This window comes from Dermacentor albipictus, chromosome 5 (assembly GCF_038994185.2).
Source record: "Dermacentor albipictus isolate Rhodes 1998 colony chromosome 5, USDA_Dalb.pri_finalv2, whole genome shotgun sequence".
Classification (NCBI taxonomy): Eukaryota; Metazoa; Arthropoda; class Arachnida; order Ixodida; family Ixodidae; genus Dermacentor; species Dermacentor albipictus.
This window is the reverse complement of record NC_091825.1, coordinates 13,167,902-13,192,761: the sequence shown is the minus strand read 5'-3', so window position 1 is coordinate 13,192,761 and position 24,860 is coordinate 13,167,902. Positions and strand designations below refer to the sequence as shown.

Here is a 24,860-nt window from a genome sequence, read left to right as displayed (position 1 = left end):
TCCCTCTCCCATTATCTTTATATTTCCGAGCGTGAATAAACCCGACGTTCTTCGGCTGGAACGACTGTCCCGTTCACTACGGGAGGGGCGTCGCCTCCACCCGTCAACCATCGCAACAGAATTTGAGTTTCCTAGTAAACTATGCTGGATATTTGATGATATTTACGCTCCGAATAAAACGCTGGAAATTTTGTTACGCCACATTGCATATGTATGAAAGTGAGGAAATTGCTTTTATTTTATTCTGCCCAGGTGGCACGTAGCAGCTACCACCCCATGCAACAAAACATGAAAGTGGTACTCGCGGCAAGGAAAACAAACAGATACAGCCATAACGCTACGCCCTTTGAAGTTGGAACTAAGCACCATCAAGCCAATTAATTTTCTAGTCTTCATAACGCCATGAACATGACCAAACATCGAGCGAAGCAACTGTCTGCTCTCTAAAATTATTACCGCTCCCCATTTACATACCTATCGCTGCCACAAGCAAACGTCAGTGGGCTAGCTGTCCACAAGCCGCAGGTTAGACTGGCAGCAAATATCTTACGGCGACGTAAATCAATTTGTGCGCTAAGTGCCGCAGTTCTCGTTTGCTGCTCGAAATTGATACCATGATGATGGGCTATGCATCTTTCACATCACATATTGCACCCTTTGCCCCGGAGCTGAATAGGAGGGCGAAACGCATCTGCATGCCGAAAACCCAACGACGCTTCCGAGGACGAGGCACACCGCCATAACACCCGTACCGCCGCTTCACTTGGACGTGAGGCACTTCTATCAAACATTGCACATGCGACGTGTCTCACACCGATTTTGCGGACACGACAAAATGACGTAGGCCGCAATGCGACGCCGTGCAGCCATGCATCCACGCGATGAGCTGAGCGCGCGGACTTGCAGTAAAACAAGAAGATAGGCGTTAAAAGATGGCGGCTCTCGTTGTGGAGACGAAGGAATGGTGTAGCGGAAAAGCGCGAAAGAATGTTGCCAACTGTTGCTCCCGCGTTATGCCGGCGGTGGTGGTTTAGTGGAGTGTGTTGCGGCTGTCTATTTCTTCATTTTTCTTTATTTGCTTTCCCCAAACAGTATGGTTAAGATCAGTTCTTTGTTTACATTTTTACTGTGTCGCTTGGCATTATCTTTTCGTGTTTTTATGCTATTAAGCGGTCAATTATGGCCTCCGAGATTCGCGCGCAAATCTCAGAGGCCATGAGACAACGCGTTGGGAAACGCCGTTCTTGTCGTTGTTAGCGTTTCATAATCGTTTCTTCAACTCGAATAGAGGCGTAGTGTCCCTTTTCCCGGGGATGGGGAGGGGGTGACCAAGAGGGCATCGCTCAGCGGGGGGCGGGGGAGTAGGTTGGTGTTGGTTGTTATCGCGAAATTCGCGGGCCCTTTGATTCTTTTTATTACGTAAGCATTTCCATACTTACCTAACAAGAAAAACCTTCCGTCTGTCAGTCAGTACCATACGATATCTTTCAATATAGAGCACGCAGCAGCGAGTGCTTCGTGCTAGCTCTCGCTCCCAACGTGACTGAAGCGGCGAGAACACAGCACTCGCGAAGCTCTCAGCACATGCCGCACTGTGCCCTTTCCGCAGATCAAGATAGGTAATCAGAAAATGTTTCGTGTGAGGGGGGGTCCCAAATGGACCGTGGAGGGGGAAGGAGCTGGGCCAGTGCCATAGTAGCAAAAATGTTACATTTAGTAAGCGTTACAAGTGCCCGGTGTGCCCCCCTTGGCTACGCCGCGACTCACTCCCACCCGCAATAGAAGCAATCGAGCTATCAGAACGTGCATGACACGCATACATGACATAACATGAATGACATGCTACGAAGCTGTGGCTATGGTGTTGGGCTGCTGAGCGCGAGGTCGTGGGATCGAATCTCGGCCACGGCGGCCGCATTTCGATGGGGGGCGAAATGCGAAAACACCCGTGTGCTTAGATTTAGGTGCACGTTAAAGACCCCCAGGTGGTCGAAATTTCCGGAGGCCTCCACTACGGCGTGCCTCATAATCAATCAGAAAGTGGTTTTGGCGCGTAAAACCCCATAATTATTTAATGCCAGGAAGCTGGCATGAATATCGTGACATCATCATCAGCCCATTTTGATGTCCATCACAGGGCGAAAGCTTCTCCAGCCAACTCCAATACCTTTGTCTTGTGCTAACTGGTTACACGTGTCTTCAAATTTTCTAATTCCATCACACCCACCTTATTCTCTGCCTTCCTCAACTGTGCTTCCCTCCCCTTAGCAGCCATTCTGCAACTCCAATAGACCAGCGGTCCTCTCCCTTACGCACTGCATGGTCTGTCCAGCACGACTTCTTCCTGTTAATGTCAACCAGAATATCAGCTACCCCCGTTCGCTCTCTAATTAACATCGCTGTCTTCCCGCCTACTATCGTCACGCCTAACATTTTTTCATTGCATCGCTCGTTGCGTGGTCCTCAACGTCTTCCCAAGCTTCTTTGGCAAACTCCAAGTTTCGGCTCCATATGTTAGTAACGGTAGAAAGCAATGATTAGCAGTAAGCTCCATGGTCATGGTTTAGTACAGCTCTCCAACAATTTTTTTTATTTTTGTAAATTTGCTTGATCAGAGGCCCCTGCGAGCAATTAACCTATATAAACGTATTTCTGCGCAGGTTATAGAGGCTGACTTCCAATCATGACATTTGGTTCTCTCGCCAGGCTGTGGATCATTACCTTTTCTCTTCTGCATACTAACCTTCAATCAGACTCTTACACTTTCTTCGCTATGGTCCTCGAACGTTTGTTGCAAATAGTCTGCAGCGTTGCTGAGTATGCCACTGTGATCTACAAAGCGCAAGTTGGTGGGCTATTTACCGTTAGCCCTCACTCCTGACAATTCCCAGTCTAACTGGTTGCACACCTTTAAGTATTCAGGGGTAGCATTGTAAAAATTTTGTCAATTATTGTGCGAGACCTTTTGCACATATCTGGCTGCAAACTCGGCGCGTTAGTGTCATCCGTTCGAAATCAACACTTGTGGGAAACTTCATTTTTGACCCCTGTTCGGAGTCACTGCGCAGTTGCCTAGATGCCCCGATCTAATTATTCCAGCTACCTGATTCAAGCGCAGGTAGCGCGCATTTCATGTATAGCCAGGCACGTACCCAGGGGGGGGCCCGGGGGGGCCTGCCCCCCCCCCCCCGAAATCAAGTGGCATACACCCCCCCCACCACCACCACTCCTCACACATTCCTAAAGGGCCGCCAGATCAATGTTGAGGCTTGGCAGCTGTTCATCGGTCAGCATTATGCTGCCTTTTTCACTCCTTTTAGAAGGCGGTAGTTATCGGCATCTCTTGTAATGTGAAGGACAGTTTTCTCATAGATTCCGCACCCGCGCGATTAACTCGAGATGCGTTCAGTTGTCACCATCTGTTCAACCGTCACGCGCATAGCTGTTGCTTTTGTTAGTTCAACCTTCTTTGTTTAGGCTGTGACTGGGACCAGGAGCGGGAAGCGGCTGTTATACTCAGCTGGTCTGTACTCTCATTAAACGAGTTGCGGCCGGAGAAAACGCCAATTGCGGTTAACTTTTGCCTTTGCTTCATTATTTCCTTGAATTGCGGCTCGCCGCGACGCTGGCAGATGCCCGGAACCATATACACGTGATATGGGTTAGATAAGGTGGGAAATAAAATAATGTGAAAGAGCGTCCATCATGAAACCCTGCAATAACCCTTAAACCCGTAAGCAAGATGACTGTCGCCCGTTACGTCGTCTGTTTTTCCCCTAATATAGCACTTTTCGCGCAGAAATGGCAACTGGAAACAAAAATCGCAAGGAGTTTAGAAAGTAAGCGATCTACTAAGGGAGAGAGCCGAGGCAACAACCAAACTGCAAGCAAAAGCGAATGATAAAGAAGTTAACCGTTGTTTATGAGAATATTTATGGATCAACATCTTTTCATTTAAAAACGAAGTAGAGAAAACGCCGTCGGAAGTGGAGAGCAATTACTAGTTTTGAATGACGCTTCTACAGTTTTCGGTCGAACCGCCTCAAGTAGCCACTTCTCTGATGTGCTTATGTGGGTGTTTTTCTAAACTTTCGCGGTGAGCGCAGTACGTCTAGAATCGCAGAGTCCTGCGTTCTACGCGGTTGTGTGGGATTGGCGGCCGCACAGCGTTACGCAATTCGCGGAACTGTCAAAACTGATCCACAAGGCAAAAATAACTGATATTCGGAACTATAACATGAGAAAGACTGAAGAAGCCGTAAAAAAATGAACGCAGCCTGAAATCAGTAAAAAAGAAACCTGGCATAGGTCAAACCATGATGTATGCACTAAAGGATAAAAAGGATAATATCATAAGCAATCTCGAAGATATAGTAAAAGCAGCTGAAAAATTCTAAGCTGACCTGTATACAGTACACAGAGGAGTCACGATACCTCACTTAGAAACAGTAATGAACAGGATACAGAAACTCCCCTAAGGTCAGAAGGGCCCTGCAAGACATGAAATGATGAAAAGCGGGAGGAGAAGGTGGAATAACAGTCGATTTAATCAAAGATGGAGGAGACATATTGCTTGGAAAACTGGCGGCTCTTTATACGAAGTGTCTATCGACTGCAAGGGTCCCAGAAAACTGGAAGAATGCAGACATTATACTTATCCACAAAAAAGGAGACGTTAAAGAATTGAAAAATTATAGGACCATTAGCTTGCTCCCAGTATAATATAAAATATTTACCAAAATAATCTCCAATAGAATAAGGGCAACACTCGATTTTGTCAACCAAGGGAACAGGCTGGCTTCAGGAAGAGATACTTTACAATGGATCACATCCATGTCATCAATCAGGTTATCGCGAAATCTGCAGAGTACAATAAACCTCTCTATGTGGCTTATATATATTACGAAAGTGCATTTGATTCAGTAGAGATACCAGCAGTCATAGAGGCACTACGTAATCAAGGACTACAGAACGCTTACGTAAAAAGCTTGAAAAATATTGCTACATGCGTGTGGTATTTGTTTGTTTGAACGAGGTGCGTGGGCGCCATCACTCCAGAAAAGAGGAGGAAGAACGAACTGGGCTCGCGATGTGAATCTAACTGGTCAGCGCTGCAACCGTTGTTGTAAATATAATCTGTAAATAGTTTCTCGTCTTACTGACTCGTCCTTCGCGTAAGAATATCTACGGAGGTTCTACAGCTACCTTAATTCTACACAAGAAAAAGCAGGGAGATACCTATAGGGAAAGGGGTCATTAAGGGAGAGTGAGTGAGTGAGTGAGTGAGTAGAAAAAAGCAGGGAGATACCTATAGGGAAAGGGGTCAGACAGGGAGAGTGAGTGAGTGAGTGAGTGAGTGAGTGAGTGAGTGAAACAACTTTATTTTGTCCACTATAGGCGTAAGTAAACTCCACGCCACCTGGCTAGGCCCACTCGGGGACCATCAGGGCCGTCAGACAGGGAGACACAATTTCTCCAAAGCTATTCACTGCAGCGGTGGCGTAGCGGTAGCGGTGCAGCTGCAGCGGTGGCAAAGCTGCAGCGGTGGCGTAGAGGTAGAACACCCGCCTCGCGTGCAAGAGATCCGTGGTTCGAATCCCGGTGCCGGCAATTTTCCACCGGATTAAAAAAAAGAAAAAAATACGCGTGTTGATAAAATTGCATAAACAGGCCTGGAGTGTGGCCTGATCCCGGTGACCAGAACCGGTAACGCACTCCCTCACCAGAGCAGGATTGGCCACCCTGGTGCAGTACTTGGCCACAACCTCCTATATGAACAACACAACCAAACCCCGGCCCTCAGTCCCCAGCAGATGCGAAGCAACTGACCACGGCGGCGGTCAGACCTGCGACGCTGCAGAGGGTGCTAAGAATCACTGGCTCCGGACAGGCCGCCATTGGAATATGAACCTGGCAACGTTTAACGCTAGAACGTTATCTAGTGAGGCGAGTCTAGCAGTGCTATTGGAGGAATTAGAGGGCAGTAAATGGGATATAATAGGGCTCAGCGAAGTTAGGAGGCCAAAAGAAGCATATACAGTGCTAAAAAGCGGGCACGTCCTGTGCTACCGGGGAATAGCAGAGAGAAGGGAACCAGGCGTCGGATTCCTGATTAATAAGAATATAGCTGGTAACATACAGGAATTCTATAGCATTAACGAGAGGGTGGCAGGTCTTGTTGTGAAACTTAATAAGAGGTACAAAATGAAAATTGTACAGGTCTACGCCCCTACATCCAGTCATGATGACCAGGAAGTCGAAAGCTTCTATGAAGACGTGGAATCGGCGATGGGTAGAGTGAAAACTAAATACACTATACTAATGGGTGACTTTAATGCCAAGGTAGGCAAAAAGCAGGCTGGAGACAAGGCAGTAGGGGAATATGGCATAGACACTAGGAATATCAGGGGGGAGTTATTGGTAGAGTTTGCGGAACAGAATAATATGAGGATAATGAATACCTTCTTCCGCAAACGGGATAGCCGAAAGTGGACGTGGAGGGGCCCGAACGGCGAGACTAGAAATGAAATAGACCTCATACTCTGCGCTAACCCTGGCATCATAAAAGATGTGGACGTGCTCGGCAAGGTGCGCTGCAGTGACCACAGGATGGTAAGAACTCGAATTAGCCTAGACCTGAGAAGGGAACGGAAGAAACTGGTACATAAAAAGCCGATCAATGAGTTAGCGGTTAGGTGGAAAATAGAGCAATTCCAGATCAAGCTACAGAACAGGTATTCGGCTTTAACTCAGGAAGAGGACCTTAGTGTTGAAGCAATGAACGGCAATCTTGTGGACATCATTAAGGAGTGTGCAATGGAAGTCGGTGGTAACTCCGTTAGGCAGGATACCAGTAAACTATCGCAGGAGACGAAAGATCTCATCAAGAAACGCCAATGTATGAAAGCCTCTAACCCTACAGCTAGAATAGAACTGGCAGAACTTTCGAAGATAATCAACAAGAGTAAGACAGCTGACATAAGGAAGTATAATATGGACAGAATTGAACATGCTCTCAGGAACGGAGGAAGCCTAAAAGCAGTGAAGAAACTAGGAATTGGCAAGAATCAGATGTATGCGTTAAGAGACAAAGCCGGCAATATCATTACTAATATGGATGAAATAGTACAAGTGGCTGAGGAGATCTATAGAGATTTGTACAGTACCAGTGCCACCCACGACGATAATGGAAGAGAAAATAGTCTAGAGGAATTCGAAATCCCACAGGTAACGCCGGAAGAAGTAAAGAAAGCCTTGGGAGATATGCAAAGGGGGAAGGCATCTGGGGAGGATCAGGTAACAGCAGATTTGTTGAAGGATGGTGGGCAGATTGTTCTAGAGAAACTGGCCACCCTGTATACGCAATGCCTCATAACGTCGAGCGTACCGGAATCTTGGAAAAATGCTAACATAATCCTAATTCATAAGAAAGGGGACGCCAAAGACTTGAAAAATTATAGACCAATCAGCTTACTGTCCGTTGCCTACACACTATTTACTAAGGTAATCGCAAATAGAATCAGGAACACCTTAGATTTCTGTCAAGCAAAGGACCAGGCAGGATTCCGTAAAGGCTACTCAACAATAGATCATATTCACACTATCAATCAGGTGATAGAGAAATGTGCGGAATATAACCAACCATTATATATAGCTTTCATTGATTACGAGAAAGCATTTGATTCTGTCGAAACCTCAGCAGTCATGGAGGCATTACGGAATCAGGGTGTAGACGAGCCATATGTAAAAATACTAAAAAATATCTATAGTGGCTCCACAGCCACCATAGTCCACCATAAGGAAAGCAACAAAATCCCAATAAAGAAAGGCGTCAGGCAGGGACATACGATCTCTCCAATGCTATTCACAGCGTGTTTACAGGAGGTATTCAGAGACCTGGATTGGGAAGAAATGGGGATAAAAGTTAATGGAGAATACCTTAGTAACTTGCGATTCGCTGATGATATTGCCTTGCTTAGTAACTCAGGGGACCAACTGCAATGCATGCTCACTGACCTGGAGAGGCAAAGCAGAAGAGTGGGTCTAAAAATTAATCTGCAGAAAACTAAAGTAATGTTTAACAGTCTCGGAAGAGAACAGCAGTTTACAATAGGCAGCGAGGCACTGGAAGTCGTGAGGGAATACATCTACTTAGGGCAGGTAGTGACTGCGGATCCGGATCACGAGACAGAAATAATCAGAAGAATAAGAATGGGTTGGGGTGCGTTTGGCAGGCATTCTCAGATCATGAACAGCAGGTTGCCATTATCCCTCAAGAGAAAAGTGTATAATAGCTGTGTCTTACCAGTACTCACCTACGGGGCAGAAACCTGGAGGCTTACGAAAAGGGTTCTACTCAAATTGAGGACGACACAACGAGCTATGGAAAGAAGAATGATAGGTGTAACGTTAAGGGATAAGAAAAGAGCAGATTGGGTCAGGGAACAAACGCGAGTTAATGACATCTTAGTTGAAATCAAGAAAAAGAAATGGGCATGGGCAGGGCATGTAATGAGGAGGGAAGATAACCGATGGTCATTAAGGGTTACGGACTGGATTCCAAGGGAAGGGAAGCGTAGCAGGGGACGACAGAAAGTTAGGTGGGCGGATGAGATTAAGAAGTTTGCAGGGACGGCATGGCCGCAATTTGTACATGACCGGGGTTGTTGGAGAAATATGGGAGAGGCCTTTGCCCTGCAGTGGGCGTAACCAGGCTGATGATGATGATGATTCACTGCGTGCTTAGAAGAATTCAAGCTATTAAACTGGGAAGGCTTAGGACTAAAGATCGACGGCAAATATATCAGCAACCTTCGGTTTGCCGATGACATTGTTCTATTCAACAACAATGCAGACGAGTTACAACAAATGATTGGAGACCTTAACAGAGAGAGTGTAAGAGTGGGGTTGAATATTAATATGCAGAAGACGAAGATAATGATAAATAGCCGGGCAAAGGAACAAGAGTTCAGGATCGCCAGTTGGCCACTCGAGACTGTGAAGGAGTTCGTTTACCTAGGTCAATAATTCACAGGGAACCCTGATCATGAGAAGGAAATTCACAGAAGAATAAAAATAGGTTGGATCGCATACGGCAGACATTGCAAGCTCCTGACTGGAAGCTTACTATTATTACTGAAATGTAAGGTGTGCAATCAGTGCATTTTGCCAGTGCTGACATATGGGGCAGAGACTTGAGAAGAAGTTAAGGACCGCGCAAAGAGCGATCGAACGAAGATTGCTAGACATAACGTTAAGAGAGTGAAAGGGAGCGGTTTGGATCAGAGAACGAACGGGTATAGACGATATTCAAATTGACATCAAGAGGAAAAAATGTAGCTGGGCAGGTCATGTAATGCGCCGGTTAGATAACCGTTGGACCATTAGGGTTACAGAATGGGTACCAAGAGAAGGAAAACGCAATCGAGGACGACAAAACACTAAGTGGGGCGACGACATTAGGAAATTCGCGGGCACTAGTTGGAATCAGTTGGCGCAGGACAGGGGTAAATGGAGATCGCAGGGAGAGGCCTTCGTCCTGCAGTGGACATAAAACATGATGATGATGATGATGATGACGATGATGATGATGATGATGATGATAGAGATGGCGGGCCCCCCCCCCCCCGAAAAAAAATCCTGGGTACGTGCCTGTGTATAGCCAATATCAAAACGTAAACTGCCAATGTTCATTTATCATACACTGTAAGCTTGTTCCCTTACTCCCGTAAAATTAGGGTTAAATTAGAAAGACTGGGGTTTTCCAAGGGGGTTTTCTCATTGAACACCCTTCTCCGTTAAAAACGGGTGTTGCAAAGGTGTTTAGAAGGGTGAGAAGATAAATACACCCGCATTACTCTCATAAGGGGTGTTTCCTTATTGAACACCCTTTTTCATTAAAAAGGGTGTTGCAAGGGTGTTTACAAGGTGAAAGATAAATGGACCCGCATTACACCCATAAGGGTGCGAAAAATTTAAGAGTGTAGTATGAACACGCGCATTCATTTAGGTTGGCATATACTATTTTGTGCGTCATACTTCGTGGCATTCATTTTTCAAACTAGGCCAGAGTCTGAAAAGGCCGTCCATCTAACCTGATTCTCTAGTTCAGTCTCTTGATATACGATAAGAGTGCTGCCATTTAGTTATTTTTCAGCTCACGCGGCCCTTTTCTACTGTTTATTTCCGCAAAGTGTGTGTCTATCGCTGTGGTTACCGAATGCGCCCAACGGTATGCTACCACTCAAACCTTTCTGGGAACCTAAGCAACTGAAGTCACAGTTTTCCTCAACATGGCGTTGACGTTCAATATGGCTATCTGAAGTACTTTTTGTGGACTTCGCCCACCGCTTTCTCTCTAGTATCATCGCTTACACTACTCGCTCGTACTAGACACAACACAAACACGCAACGACGTTACTGAAGTATCAATTACACGCTAGTTGACATATGTACATTTCTCATGTAGATTGCTGATGTACATGGCCTTAACTTTGGCAGGCTACTCTCATTGTAGCGCATATGCGCTTACGGCTGCGTGCAGATTGTCGCCTTAACTCTATGGTGAATTTGGTTTCACCGACTCTTTTTGGTTAAAACTTAAACGCCGGACAAAAATAAGACCTACCGTTGCATTGTATCCTTGTTTTCTAGGTTTCAACCAAAAACGCTCATCCCTTTTGGCAGATTTCGGTGAACGCTTTCTCAGCAGAGCGTCAATTTTTCACCTATGGCATTCGTGAACACACTACCATTAGATATAAAAAACAGTTAAAAGTCAAGGATTCAAGTAACCACTAAAACATTATATTCCGTCCGATACTGATGCATAGTGCATACACACAACCATTCTTTCAGGGTGCCTTCCTTTTATCTTAGTTGACATACCATTATGTTTCTGTTTCCGCCTTATATATATATATATATATATATATATATATATATATATATATATATATATATATATATATATATATATATATATATATATATATTCGAGTTAGAAAATTGTACTGCGTCATCACGTCACTTACGCTGTTACTTTGTTAGTTGTCAACGAGATTGTTACATTGCTTCTTTTCATGACATTCATGCACATATAATTATTCAATAATGCTATTCATACTAAAAACTCTAGTTGTTCAATGTTTCCGATTTGTTAAAACTGCTGTAATTTGTGTTTTATTACACTTACATTGTCATTGTCATTGTCCGACTGAAGGGAACCTGTGGCTTTCAGAAAACCGAAAAGCGCCCATTAGGATGGCAGATTTGGCCGTCTAGAAACATTTCGTGCAGGCGATGGTCTTCATCAGCTCATGTGCTATGCTCCCTTTGCTCAGTCTTCACTTCTGTGGCACTTCACCGGGAAGCTTGTACCAACTCAATTTGCTGTTGTAATATGTGGACATATGCTAAGATTTCAACGCACACTGAAATGATTATCTGTCCCTTGTCTCAGTGCCACTGTTTGCATCTCATACTAGTCCATTGGTACCAAAGTAAAAATAGGTGAATAAGATGTAACTTCTCTTTATTGAAATAACATAGCATGTACAACATGGCTGTTGTCAATACAGCCCCTTCTCAGCACTAGTACATTCAGCACTTCAGTTTTGCGGAGCTGCAGCTGTTGAACTCCTTGAAAAGTAAGTGCTAGCAGCTGTCCTGCATGATAGATCAGGTTGACATAATTTGCTGTTATTAGTTCAACTTTATTTCTGCCTAAATATACTTAAATATTCAGCTACTTCCTCTTCTCGGCTGCTTCATACGGTGTTCTCGGCAGCTGTTGCAGATGTTTGAAATATGAATAATGCATATACTGCAGCAGTGGTTTATCTACAACACTCTAACACCCGAAATGTCCAACCATGTCTGACTGATCGAAGAAGGCGCGACTGTAGGTTAAAGGAGGCATACAACTCCCAACTTTCTAGCACTTGGGGCCGCAGCGTTCCCCGAAAAACTACGGGGTCAGTATCCCCCCCCCCCATTATCTCCTTCTCATTAGCTCTATTGTAAGCGCTGTCCAAAGCTGAAGAAAGTGTGGAGACGCAGTTGGGAGCTTTCAAGGTCGCTCCCTTTGCGCGAGACTCGGAGAGGTAACGACACGGCGGCAGGACTAAACATTCTGGATACCCGGCAGTGCTAGCTTTTAGACGCCAACATACACGCAGACGCAATGAACGAATGATACCCGGGACCTCCTAGTAAATTACTGAAAACCTTTCCCTTTTTATTTTTACACGCAAGTGTTAAGTGCTGTTCAATTTCAGTGAAAATATATCGTGTACGTAGGCACGTTCAAGAACTGCGTGCGTACGTGAGATTCGGGAAACAAGATGTTAGGACCAGGAAGAATTGATACCATATTGTGCAACCCGCATAGGGCGGACAAATCAGCGAATCTCTTAGGCACCCTATGGGCCGCACTTCTCGACGACATGGTAGACTAGCCGACGGCGGGATTGTCTTACTGAGCTACGTCGAATGTTCGGTTGCGGTAGTCGGAAGTTTAAATCCCCCCCCCCCGTTTTATTTAATCTACGATGGGGTATCTGCGTATGAAATCCTCCAGTGCATTACATCTGTAGGCTTGGATTGGCGCCTGCCACCAGCGAAAGATGCCGAGAGCGAGTGGGCCATACTAATCCATGTACCGCCCAATTAGTAAGGCCCACTAAGCTTGAACAAAGACACTCCCTCACAAGAACAGGAATTGGCCTCCCTGGTGCAGTATTCGGCCGCAACTTCCTCAATAATATCTACAATACCCTCACGGCCCTCCGTCCCCAGCAGCTGCGGAGCACCTGTCCATGGCGGCGGCCAGACCTGTAACGCAACAGAGCGTGCTAAGAATCTCTGTGTCCGGACAGGCCGCCAATGGAAACTGACCCTGTCAATCTTTAATTGCTGAGCTCTGCCGAGTGAGGCTAGCTTAGCAGTACTGTTCGAGGAAATATCAGAGATTGTTTGGGATATCATCGGCCTTAGTGAGATTAGAAGAACTGGTGAGGCTTATACGTTGCTGAATAACAGCCATGTCCTCTGCTATAGAGGCCTCCTTGATAAGGAGCAATACGGAGTAGGATTCTTAATCCATAAGGACATAGCGAGCAACATTGACAAATTCTACAGCATCAGTGAGATGGTACCCGTAGTCGTAACCAAACATAATAAGAAGTATAGATTAAAGGTAGTACAAGCCTGCGCTCCAACATCCAGCCATGACAATTAGGAAGTAGATCAGTTTTATGAAGACGTTGAATTAGCGATGAGAAAAGTGCAAACTCGTATACAGTAGTAGTGGGCGACATCAATGGAAAAGTGGGAAAAAAGCAGGCGAGTGAACAGGCAATTGGCAACTATGGCATCGATTCTAGAAACGCTAGGGGAGAGGTGCTGGTAGAATTCACAGAAAAAAATAAGCTGAGAATAATGAACGCCTTTTTCAGGAAGTGTAGCAACAGAAAGTGGACCTGGAAAAGCCCCAATGGTGAAACAAGGAATTAAATTGATTTTATTCTTCGTGCCGATCCCTGCATAGTGCAGGATGTAGAAGTGATAGGTAGGGTAAAGTGCAGTGATCATAGGTTAGGGAGAGCTAGGATTCACCTCAATTTGAAGAGAGAAAGAGCAATATTGGTCAAGTAGAAACGGGTCAACTTAGAGGCAGTAAAGGTAAAAGCAGGCAAATTTAGGCTGGTACATGCAAACAAATATGCAGCCTTAGGACAGAGAGATGATGATGATCATTATCACATAGAGCTAATGAATGAAAGCGTAACGTGGCTGGCTTGAGAGGCAGCAATTGAAGTGGGAGGCAAGGCACCAAGGCAACAAGTAGGCAAGCTCTCCCAAATAACAAAGGACCTAATAAGGAAACGACAAAGAATGAAAGTGTCCAACTCAAGAGATAAGATGGAATTCGCGGATCTGCCAAAACTGATCAACAAGGCGAAAATAAGTGATATTTGAAATTATAAGGTGAGAAAGACTGGGGAAGCCATAAAAAATGGTCGCAGCCTGAAATCAGTGAGAAGGAAACTTGGCCTAGGACATACCAAGATGTATGCACTGAAAGATAAGAAGGGTAATAGAATCAGCAATCTGGAAGGTATAATAAATGCAGCGGAGGAATTCCATACTGACCTGTACAGTCCCCACAGGACTCAGAACTCCATTGGGAAGGATAATGAACAGGATACAGAAACTCCTCCTATAACTAGAGATGAGGTGAGAAGGGCTTCGGAAGACATGAAACAGGGAAAAGCAGCAGGCGAAGATGGAATAACGGTCGATTTATTCAAAGATGGAGGAGGCATAATGCTTGAAAAACTGGCGGCTCTATATACTAAATGTATATCAACTGCAAGGGTCGCAGAAAATGGAAGAATGCAAACATTATACTAATGCACAAAAAGGGAGGCATTAAAGAACTGAAAAATTATAAGCCTATTAGCTTACTCCCAGTATTAATAAAATATTTAGCAAAATTTTCTCCAATAGGATAAGGACAACACTGGACTTTAGTCAACCAAGGGAACAGGTAGGCTTCAGGAAGGGATTCTATACCATAGATCACATCCATGTCATTTATCAGGTTATCTAGAAATCCGCAGAGTACAATAATGATCTTTATATGGCTTTCATAGATTACGAAAAAGCATTTGATTCAGTAGAGATACCAGCAGTCATAGAGGCATTGCGTAATCAAGGAGTACTGACCGCTTACGTAAATACCTGGGACAATGTATACAGAGATTTCACAGCAACCTTAATTCTTCAGAAGAAAAGTAGGAAGATACCTATAAAGAAAGGAGTCAGACAAGAACCCACAGTCTCTCCAATGCTAATCACTGCGTGCTTGGAAGAAATATTCAACGTGCTAACCTGGGATGGTTTGGGAGTAAGGATTCACGGTGAATACCTCAGCAACCTTCGGGTTACCGATTAAATTGTTCTAACACTGCAGACGAGTTACAACAAATGACTGAGAACCTTAACAGAGAAAGTGTAAGTGTGGGGCTGAAGGTTAATATGCAGAAGACAAAGATAATGATGAATAACCGGGCAAGGTAACGAGAATTCAGCATCGCCAGTCAGCCTCTAGAGTCTGTGAAGGAGTATATTTACCTAGGTCAACTAATTACAGGGAACCCTGAGAATCAGATGAAAATTCACAGAATAAAAATGGGTTGGATGACATATCAATCAATCAATCAATCAATCAATCATCTTATTTCCTTAAAAACGGAGGAGTACAGGACTAAAAGCTTGGACAGCTTGACGAGGTCCCGACCTCTTGTAAGTTGGCATAACAGCAACATGACAGCCAGTCATACACAAGAAATGAAAAAAAGCATTACAAAGCAACGGGTAATACAGAGTGAAACAAGATGGCGAGAAATAATCAACATACATAAACAACAGTGGGGAACAAAATTAGGAGAATAAGAGGCATGGTCTAGTCTTGCAAATAAATAAGTGGACGAAAACTTTTAATGCGAGAGTTTCGGTTTCTGGAGGGATCAAAATTTTTGCGGTCTAATAAGTTTAATAGCGAAGGTAATGTATAGGATAAAGATTGCTCATCATAGGAGGTCCTAGGGGTGGTTACGAACCACATTTCTTTCGGTCGGGTCTGACGAATATTTGTATTGTCTCGAAGTTTTGCCAGATGAATTGTATCATCAAGCCAAAGTTTACGAAACCTTTTAGCACAACATCAACCTGCAATTGTAAAAACACACAGGAAGAATTTCATATTTAGAAAGACGTGGTTCTGCGGCGTGCATATAATGGACATCAGCTGTGTAACACACAACTCTTTTTTCTAGCAAATGTAGTTTGTGCAACTTTGTCACACGAGTTGTGCCCCACACCATGACGCAGTACTGCATGACAGATACCACCAGAGCATTGTATAGCATTATTTTTACCTTGGTCGGGAGTAAGCGACGCAGACGAGCAATAACACCAATTGCAGATGACAATTTTGATTGAAGATGATCAACATGCTCATTCCAGGTAAGGTGCTTTGTAAAACGCACCTCAAGGATATTAACGGAATCCACTATTTCTAACTGCTCACTGGCCAGACATCAATTCAGATTAGTTGTCAACAACTTTCCTCTAGGTGCGTACAAGATTACTTTTGTTTTCTTAGGGTTGATTTTTAAGCAGTTTATTGCGGTCCAGCGTACTAAGTCAGACAGCGTCTTATTAGCCTTTATTTCTATATCTGATTCCACGTTGCGTGTAATAAAAATGGTTGTGCCATCGGCATACGAAACGAGTGCAGCGTTATCTGTACAGCGTACAATGTCGTTTATGTAAATCAAAAATAAAAGTGTGCCCAAAATTCTTCCTTGTGGCACACCAGTGATAGCTGGCTTCCTTGAAGAAATTGCGTTACTGGCATCTACGAACTGTGATCTGTGGCACAGATAATATGTCATAACCCAGTGTGCGGTTCCACGTACACCATACATTTCTAATTTGTTAAGAAGGATGGAATGATTAATTAAATCAAAAGCCTTAGAGAAATCTTTCTATATGCCTAGTGCCATGTGCTTCCGGCTAAATGCATCTCAAATTATTTCTTTTTGGCTCAGGAGGGCTTTTTCCGTAGAGCGGTGCTTTTTAAAACGATGTTGAAAGTCTGCAATCAAATGGTGACAGTAAAAGAATGAGAGTAATCACACATGCATTATTTTCTCAATGCCTTTAGAAAATACTGGAATTATTGATAGAGGCAGATAATTATTTAAGGCTGTTTTATCACCGCGCTTGAAGACGGGAACAATGCGCGTTATTTGCATTCTCTTAGCAAATGCACCTGTTGATAAAATTTTGTTATAAACATGGGCTAGAATAGGGCTTATAATACCGTGCACATACCTTACAGGGCGAATCTGGATACCGTCGGCGTCTAGTTACTTGCTGTTGCTTGTAGCTCTGATACACGAAAAAAACTTGAGAAGTAGTTGGAGCAAGCAAAAGCGATGCTCCATTCCTGTTTACCGGAAGAAACTGAGCGTAGTTATTGAGGCTGTGTTTTACGTCCTGTTGCGGTGCTAGAGTAAAGAATTCATTAAATGCATTTGGTAATTCATCTTCAGTAATTTGCTGCCCATCATATTCCAATATATAAGGAATAGCTGAGTAAGAGTTAGGCTGACACAAGGCATTCAATTTGCGCCAAAGTACATCACTTCGTTGATTAGCAGGGTCACTAAATATTCCTAAAATATAAGCATCTTTGGCAGCTCTAAGTTTATTTGTTAAACTGTTCCTGTACTTCTTAAACTTCTTAAGCAAGTCTTCATCCCTAGATTTCAGAAATTTGGCATATAAAACATGTTTTTACTTAGTCATGTCAAGAAGCTCAGGGGTCAACCAAGGTTTGCGCGCTTTAGGTGGCCTCCTTTTTTTTTTGCATGGAAAGTGCGTATCATATAATGGTTTAAAAATAATAATAAAAGCAGATTATGCAGAGTTGCTGTCGTGTGCACAATAAACACTATCCCAAGTTTGCTGAGCAATGGCATGGCGAAAAGCCTCCATATTTGATGGCGTAATTGTTTGAATATAAACTGGTTCCTCAGTTTTCTGAGTCATACGATTGATTTTACTCACTAGTAGAATGATGCCTAGATGGTCACTGATATCAGTGTCAATGAATGAATATTTATATTTGATATGAACACATCTAATAAGGAGGCGCTGTCAACAGTTATGCGTGTTGCTGTAGAAATTGTATTTGAAAAACGGCAAGTTGTAATTAGGGTCTGGAAATCATTTTGCAGCGGAGAAGATGACAGCATATCTATATGGACGTCACCTCCTAAAACAAGATTCATTTTTTCTTCTGTTGCATAACTGAAAAGCTTTTCAACGAAAGCAAGCGCGTGGCATCGCCTGATGGTGGCCCGTACACAACAGAGAACAAGTTTGTATGATTTTGTAGTGTTAGTACCTCATAATCAGAAGTTATACCAGTGAAATCGTCCACTGGTTCAGCAAAAATATTATCTGATCAAAAGCGCTACACCACCCCCTCGCTTATCCTGTCGACTACAGAAGAACGACTGATAACCGGATAGCTAGAGCAATTGTGATGTGGGCGTTAACCGCGTTTCGCTTAACATAATGACTGTTATTGGTATTCCGAAGCTATGTATCAACATGGTAAGTTCATCTGTCATATTTGCGAGCGATCGAACGTTCTGATGAAAAAATTTCATTGCTGGTTGTTTATCTGATATAAAATCATTTACCTCGGACAGTACATAACCCATGGTTTAAATAATTAATTATGGGGTATTACGTGCCAAAACCACTTTCTGATTATGAGGCACGCCGTAGTGGAGGACTCCGGAAATTTCGACCACCTGGGGTTCTTTAACGTGCACCTAAATCTAAGTACACGGGTGTTTTCGCATTTCACCCCCTTCGAAATGCGGCTGCCGTGGCCGGGATTCGATCCCGTGACCTCGTGCTCAGCAGCCTGACACCATAGCCCCTGAGCAACCACGGCGGGTATATTTTAAATAAGGAGCAACCAGAAAAAACTGAACTCGACTCAACTCAACTCAACTCAACTCAACTCAACTCTTGTTCCTACGTCATTTTCTGCAAGTCATCATGATGGCAAATGGGGACAATGGAGCTGCCGTGTGATTTCCGGGCGATAATCTTGCCATTACGATACCATGCATATTTCCAGCCGAGTTCTTTTTTTTTGCTGTTGACCGCTCCAAACAAGCGTTTCATGGGAGGAGATAAGTGTTCATTGATGTAAATTGGTGTGCTTGGGCTCCAGCTGTATATCTTCCGTTGTCAGCTGTTTTTTTCTTGCTTTCTCAAGGAAACAACCGCGCTTGGCCCTGTGTGTGAACTGCACCACAATATTAGGGCAATTAGCGTTACCGCTTGTCCTAACTCGGTGGCAAACTTCAACATCAGAATCCTCGAAAGGTACATCAAGTGCACCTGCAAGTTTTCTGGTTATATCCAGGGTGTTTTCTTTTGGCTTCATTGGTACACCTCTGATTTCTATGTTGAAACACCTGGTATGCTGGTCATTTTGCATGAGCCTTGCTTCATGATCCTTGAGTTTTGCGAGCAGGGCATCTCGGTCCTTTTCCAGGCGCTCCACTGTGTTCCTTAGATCAGAGTTTTCATTTTTCAGCTCACTCACAGATGTTTTCATTTCCTCATAGTTCTTGTTCGCAAATTCATTTCTCTAATTTCTTTCCTTAAGTCTCTTTCCAGGCATTCGCGCAGTTCTCTAAATTCATTCTTCAACTCGCGTTTAAGTTCTTCGAAAAGTTTAGATAGCTCTTGCTTGCCTGTCATTGCTACCAGAGCGCGGGACAAAACGGAGATAAGCGAACAAGAACGCGAGATAAATAACGGAAATAAAAGTAACAGGAATGTGGCAGCAATGTGGCACGAACAGGAATGTGGCAGCAGCAGCTACGGCCGAATGTGCATCCCACTATTTAGGAGGGGCATAAAAATCACCAACCTGCACAGGCGGAAAGAAGTGGTTCAGTATGCGTGCACGTAGCCGTAACCGCTGCTGCCAACTGATGCGAACGTGCTTCTTGCAGGGCTTTTAAACCAAGGGGCTTGGGGTCCCGCGCAGGCGCGCTGCGGTAGACGGTAGGCGGCAGACACGGCCACTGTCAAGATGCTTTTTCTTGGGGCGATAAGTGGCGCAGCCTGGGTAGATGAAGTCTTCTTGCCGGCAGTTCCTTGCAGTTGTGATCTGTACAGGCGGAAAGAAGCTGTTCAGTGTGCGTGCACGTAGCCATAACCACTGCTACCAACTGGCAGACATCGTGAGCTCCTGATTGGAAGCTTACCGTTATCATTGAAAAAGAAGGTATACAGTCAGTGCATATTACCGGTGCTGACATATGGGGCAGAGACTTGGAGACTGACAAAGAAACTTGAGAACAAATTAAGGACTGCGCAAAGAGCGATGGAACGAAGAATGCTAGGCATAACTTTAAGACACAGAAAGAATGCGATTTGAATCAGAAAGCAAACGGGTATAGACGACATTCTAATTGACATGAAGAGAAAAAATGGCGAGGGGCAGGTCATGTAATGCATAGAGTAGATAACCGTTGGACCATTAGGGAGACAGAATGGGCACCAAGAGAAGGGAAATGCAGTAGTGGACGGCAGAAGACTAGGTCATGCGACGAAATTGAAAAATTTGCGGGTGCTAGTTGGAATCGACTGGTGCAGGACAGGGCTGATTGGAGATTGCTGGAAGAGGCCTTCGTCCTGCAGTGGACATAACATAGGCTGATTATGAAGATGATGACGACTGCACCTTCAATATGCCAGCTGCTTTTAGCTGCACCAAACTATTAAACTAATACAAGCATTGGTGACATCATTTCTTCATTGTAGTGTACAGATTGGTGACCTCTGGATGCAGAGTAAGTTGAGAAGTTATGTGCGTAATTAAGAAAGCTACGTTAAATAAATTTCCAGTAATGGATCATTCGTGGCTAAAGAAAATTAGCAGTGTGGAGCCTGTCCTCGAGAATATTCAGCCTAGCGAAGGAATTTCGATTAAACATGCTTCTGTAAGAGCCATGAGAACAAACATTTTCCAAGTAAACGCACTTCGAAGGCGTATCTGACACAGAAAAGGAACATCTGTAAAGTCACAGAAAGAACCGCGCTTCAAGACGAGGCACAAAGAATGAACTACACACACACACTGCGCTAACCACTTGAAGCGCTGTTCTTTCTGTGATAATGAACCAACTGGCCCGTCAGTCAATCCTTGCAAACCTGTTACGTCACCCTAACCGCACCGAGCGTTTTGCGATGTTGTCACGAATAGTATGGCCACGTGAGCACGTTCCTTGTGACCAATCCGCTTTCGATTTTTATTCACGCTCTTTTTTGAAGGCAAGCAGTTTAAAGTTTTACCCCCGTATTCAGGAATGCATCTTAATTTGATGCCCATGCTTGACTTGATTTAAACGACGCCTGTCGTCCACGCACCTAAAGAAACGCAATGAGCATCTTCGACGCGTTCGCACCAGGCGTCATTTATATCAAGTCGAGCATGAGCTTCAAGTTAAGTTGCATTTCTGAATACGGATGTTAGTGTCAATGTAGCAGCGACTGTGTGCCGCCAAAAGCTTTCTCGGTTGCAGAAGCGATGCATGACGCAATGCTGGTGGAGATTTAGCTGGCACCAAGACAATGTGCTGCCGCAGAGGGAAGGAAGATAACGAAAGTGAACAGGTTGGTAGCTTCTCAGGGAGCCGTGCCGATGGTGACGGTACGATCATGACGAAATCTGGGGCGGAGATATTTGACGGCTAAGGCGGGCTTTTTCTTTTTCTTTCTTTGTTTTTTTCGTCGAAGCTGTTAAGGGCTACTTTCTCCACTATTGTTAAAATTAAATTATGATGTTTTCTCTCTTTTCTTAATTATGAGGTTTTCATCCTTTTTACTCCCTTTTCTTATTGAATGAATAAATTCAGTCACTCAATCATTTATTTATTTCGGTGGAAAATAGCACCTCTTCATCTCCATAATCACCCTCTCAATCATCTGGACGCGGCCATCGTAAAATTATGTTGTGTTGCATAGGGCTGCGCATTGCATTTCCAAATTCTTTGGAATCGCCAACAGCGTGCCATGCAATAGGGTGACGAGACACTAGAGCATGTTCTGTGCCACTTCCACACTCAATGCTCTGCTCCGTGAGCCGCTTCGACGGTAGACCCCTCTCGGAAGAAAATATCCTGGAAACTCGGCCAATGCGCGTGGACGCAATAGACCTAAAGTACTTCCCGAAAGTGACTGTACTGTGTGAACGAATTCTTGTGTGAGCGGCCATTCCTCCGCAAATGTGTTCACTCTCCTACCTCTCCATTATCTTTCTTATACTACTTTTCTTTATATATTCGTTCTCCTATTCTAGCGCTAGCATGAATGAACGTCAAATTGGAAAAAAACACATGTGTATGGAGTGTCTCACGTCACGTGGTAGAGTACGAGAGATCTGAGCTTAGGAGAGCATGTATGCACACACACACACACACACACACACACACACACACACACACACACACACACACACACACACACACACACTGTGGTAAATGTGGTTCTAACCATGGATCTGGGATCTAAACGAGGTGCGACGAAATGCCTGCCGCATTTATCTCTCATTTAGCGCTAAATTTTCATTAAATTTCTCCCTTCCCATTTGTAGGGTAGGCAACCAGGCGCGTCCATGGTTAACCCTCCCTCCCTTTTCTCTTGCATTCTCTGTTCTTTTCGCTATGATGTCGTGCTTTGTTTTTTTCAGCGACCTGCTTCATCTCTCCCAGGGCGAAGTACGAAGAAATCTAGTTGGGCTGGTCGCAGGCATCTCTTTTCGCTTTCGCGATAAGTCAACTTAAATTCCACATTTCCAATCTAGCCCTAAATGACAGTGAGGTGACAGGCGAGATCAGTTAGGGTAGCTCGTGCATTTGGACTAACAACGCTCTTCGCACAGCACTTTAGTATTTTGCGTGGTTCTGAACCGGAGTGAAGGGCAAGAGGGTGACACGCCTTCGCGAAATATAAAACAGTCGGAAGAACCCTTTGTTCGACGGTTAGACATCTCTCGAAGCCCCACGATACGAACCACCGCCAAGTCGGTATCGGATTGCATAGGGGGAACGTTTTCAAGCGGACAGAGAGGGATAGGGAGGAATGAAAGAGAAGAAAGGTTAGCCACATCCGATTTGCTACACTGCACGGGGGGAAGGCGTACGGGGATTGAAAGAGAGAGGTGAGGTAGAAAGAGCCCGGAGAGCTTCAGCTCGACGTCGTTCTGAGGACATAGGCATAGGATATGTTCAATTGTTTAGATAGTTCCACAACAGTCGCAGATGGGCTTGACCCCCATTCCATCGTGTAACGGGTAGGCCTTTGTAAATGCCACCCCGAGCCAGATGGGCTTTTATTTAACATAGCCATGATTTTATTCAAATTTTCTACCCTGCCATCAGGTGAAAGCTGAGTAATAAGTATTTAAGTTTTCTTTGTTCTTGAGATCTCCTGTTAATGTCCGGGTTGCTGTCTTTTACAACCTCCTAGATCAAACTGTCAGTTCTGAATAGTAAATGATTTCGCTAAAAGAATGAACGCAAACACAAGAAAAGTACTAGATCATTTTCCAGTATTCACTCAAGGAAAATGCAGCACGTCTATACTGTCACGTTGTAGTGATGTGAAGAACAAGGCAGTTTCAAGAGGGTGTCTCGAATCCAACTCATTATAAAAAAAAATCAACACTCAAAGCACAACGATGGGCGCGCACAGAGTCGTCCTTCATAGGCATCTGATCTACGGATAAAGACATCAGTTCATCATATTTGAATGCTTGCACAGTGCAGCGCAATCATGGTCGCTCGAATGTGTTCGAAAATCTACGCAGTATTCGCTTCACGCGCCCAGTATGATTAGATACCGCGTTTTCGCTATGGTTATGTAACAACATTCAGGATATTTGAAATACGTGAGGCACTTCTTGAGCTGAGCAATAACTTTTAACACTCGTTAGACTTCAAAGAAAACTCGCCCAAAAAAGAAAAAAAAATATACAGTTGCTTTAACTGCTAGCTGAAGCTCAGTGCTCGTGGTAGAAGGGGCCCCCAAGAGTGCACAAAGGTGATGAAACATGAAAACTTCAAGAGCTAAACACTTACCAAATACTGGTATTTATTAAAGCAGCATTTCATGTGTCAGTGTAGCTCTGTAGTCCAGGGGCCAGTTCCATCAGTGACACTGTGGCAGAGCTCACATTTCACTTGACTGTACATACGTAAGCATCAATTGTCACACGATCGAAGAATTTCGTTCGTTTTGCCTTAATATTAGACCGCCAAAACATATATCACAAAGCACTCATCCTAAAACTTGAGTACATTTCCCTGCAATGCACACGTCCACGCTGCTCCACTTGTTACAAAGTACTAAAGAATTTATCCAATGCTTTCTGCCACCTAGCTGTCTCTATTCTTAATGACGCCAAGAAACCAAGCCTGATGTCACCAACACTCAGAAGTTGAATCGGGAGCGCATACAATGTTCTCCCACACCTTCTGCGATATACCGTAGCGCTGAGGTGCTTCTTGTATGATGTAGGAAAATCCACTATAAAAGCAGAAGTGCACGGTTGTGCACATGCACGGTTGTGCTAGGTATGTGCTCGTGAACTTAATTTGCACGCAAAAACATGTCAAGTCTTTCACACTTGCTTTATGAGAAGCCTACTGCACCATCAGTATGCCGAATGTTTTTAACTGCATGAAATAAAAATAGAAAATGAATATAAATCTTGGTAACATCATTTTATCATTCGTGTTTTCTGATTGGTAATATCTAGATACGGAGGAAATTGAGTAGTTGTGTGGGTAATTAACGAATCAACGTTAATCAACTCAGCAATAATTGATCGTAGGTGGTGAAAGCAAATTAGTAGTTTGAAGCCAGTCCTCGAGATCACCTAGCCAAGCAAACATTTTTATTAAACATTCATCTGTAAAAGCTTTGTGAACAAGTATTTTGCAATTAAACGGTCTCTTAAAGTGTAACTGGCACAAAAAATAACGTTCGTAAGGCTTATCTGATCGCGCCTAGCCATTTATGAGATTGTGCTCAATGGTGTTGCTCCCCTAAGCGCGTTGCTTACGGCTCGTCCGATCGTGATTTTTCTTCGCATTGTTTCCTTTTGAAAGCTTGCTTGGCCGCAGACACCAAGCACGACTAAATGATGGTCCAGATTCAGCGCGTCACTGCCCATCGCACTGCCA

The 24,860-nt window shown here is 44.1% G+C and overlaps 1 protein-coding gene and 1 long non-coding RNA gene across 7 annotated transcripts in view; one reads left to right on the top strand and one right to left on the bottom strand.

Annotated features, from left to right (window-relative positions):
* Positions 1-24,860, top strand: part of LOC135918035 (solute carrier family 41 member 1-like) — a 640,016-nt gene that overhangs the window by 332,248 nt on the left and 282,908 nt on the right. The gene's annotated exons all lie outside the window — the stretch shown is intronic.
* LOC135918029 (uncharacterized) overlaps positions 1-24,860 on the bottom strand; it is a 52,598-nt gene that overhangs the window by 4,467 nt on the left and 23,271 nt on the right. For both annotated transcript variants that reach the window (XR_010569513.2, XR_010569514.2), the window contains one exon: positions 19,538-19,780. This is a non-coding gene — a long non-coding RNA (uncharacterized lncRNA). The remainder of the gene's footprint in view (positions 1-19,537; positions 19,781-24,860) is intronic.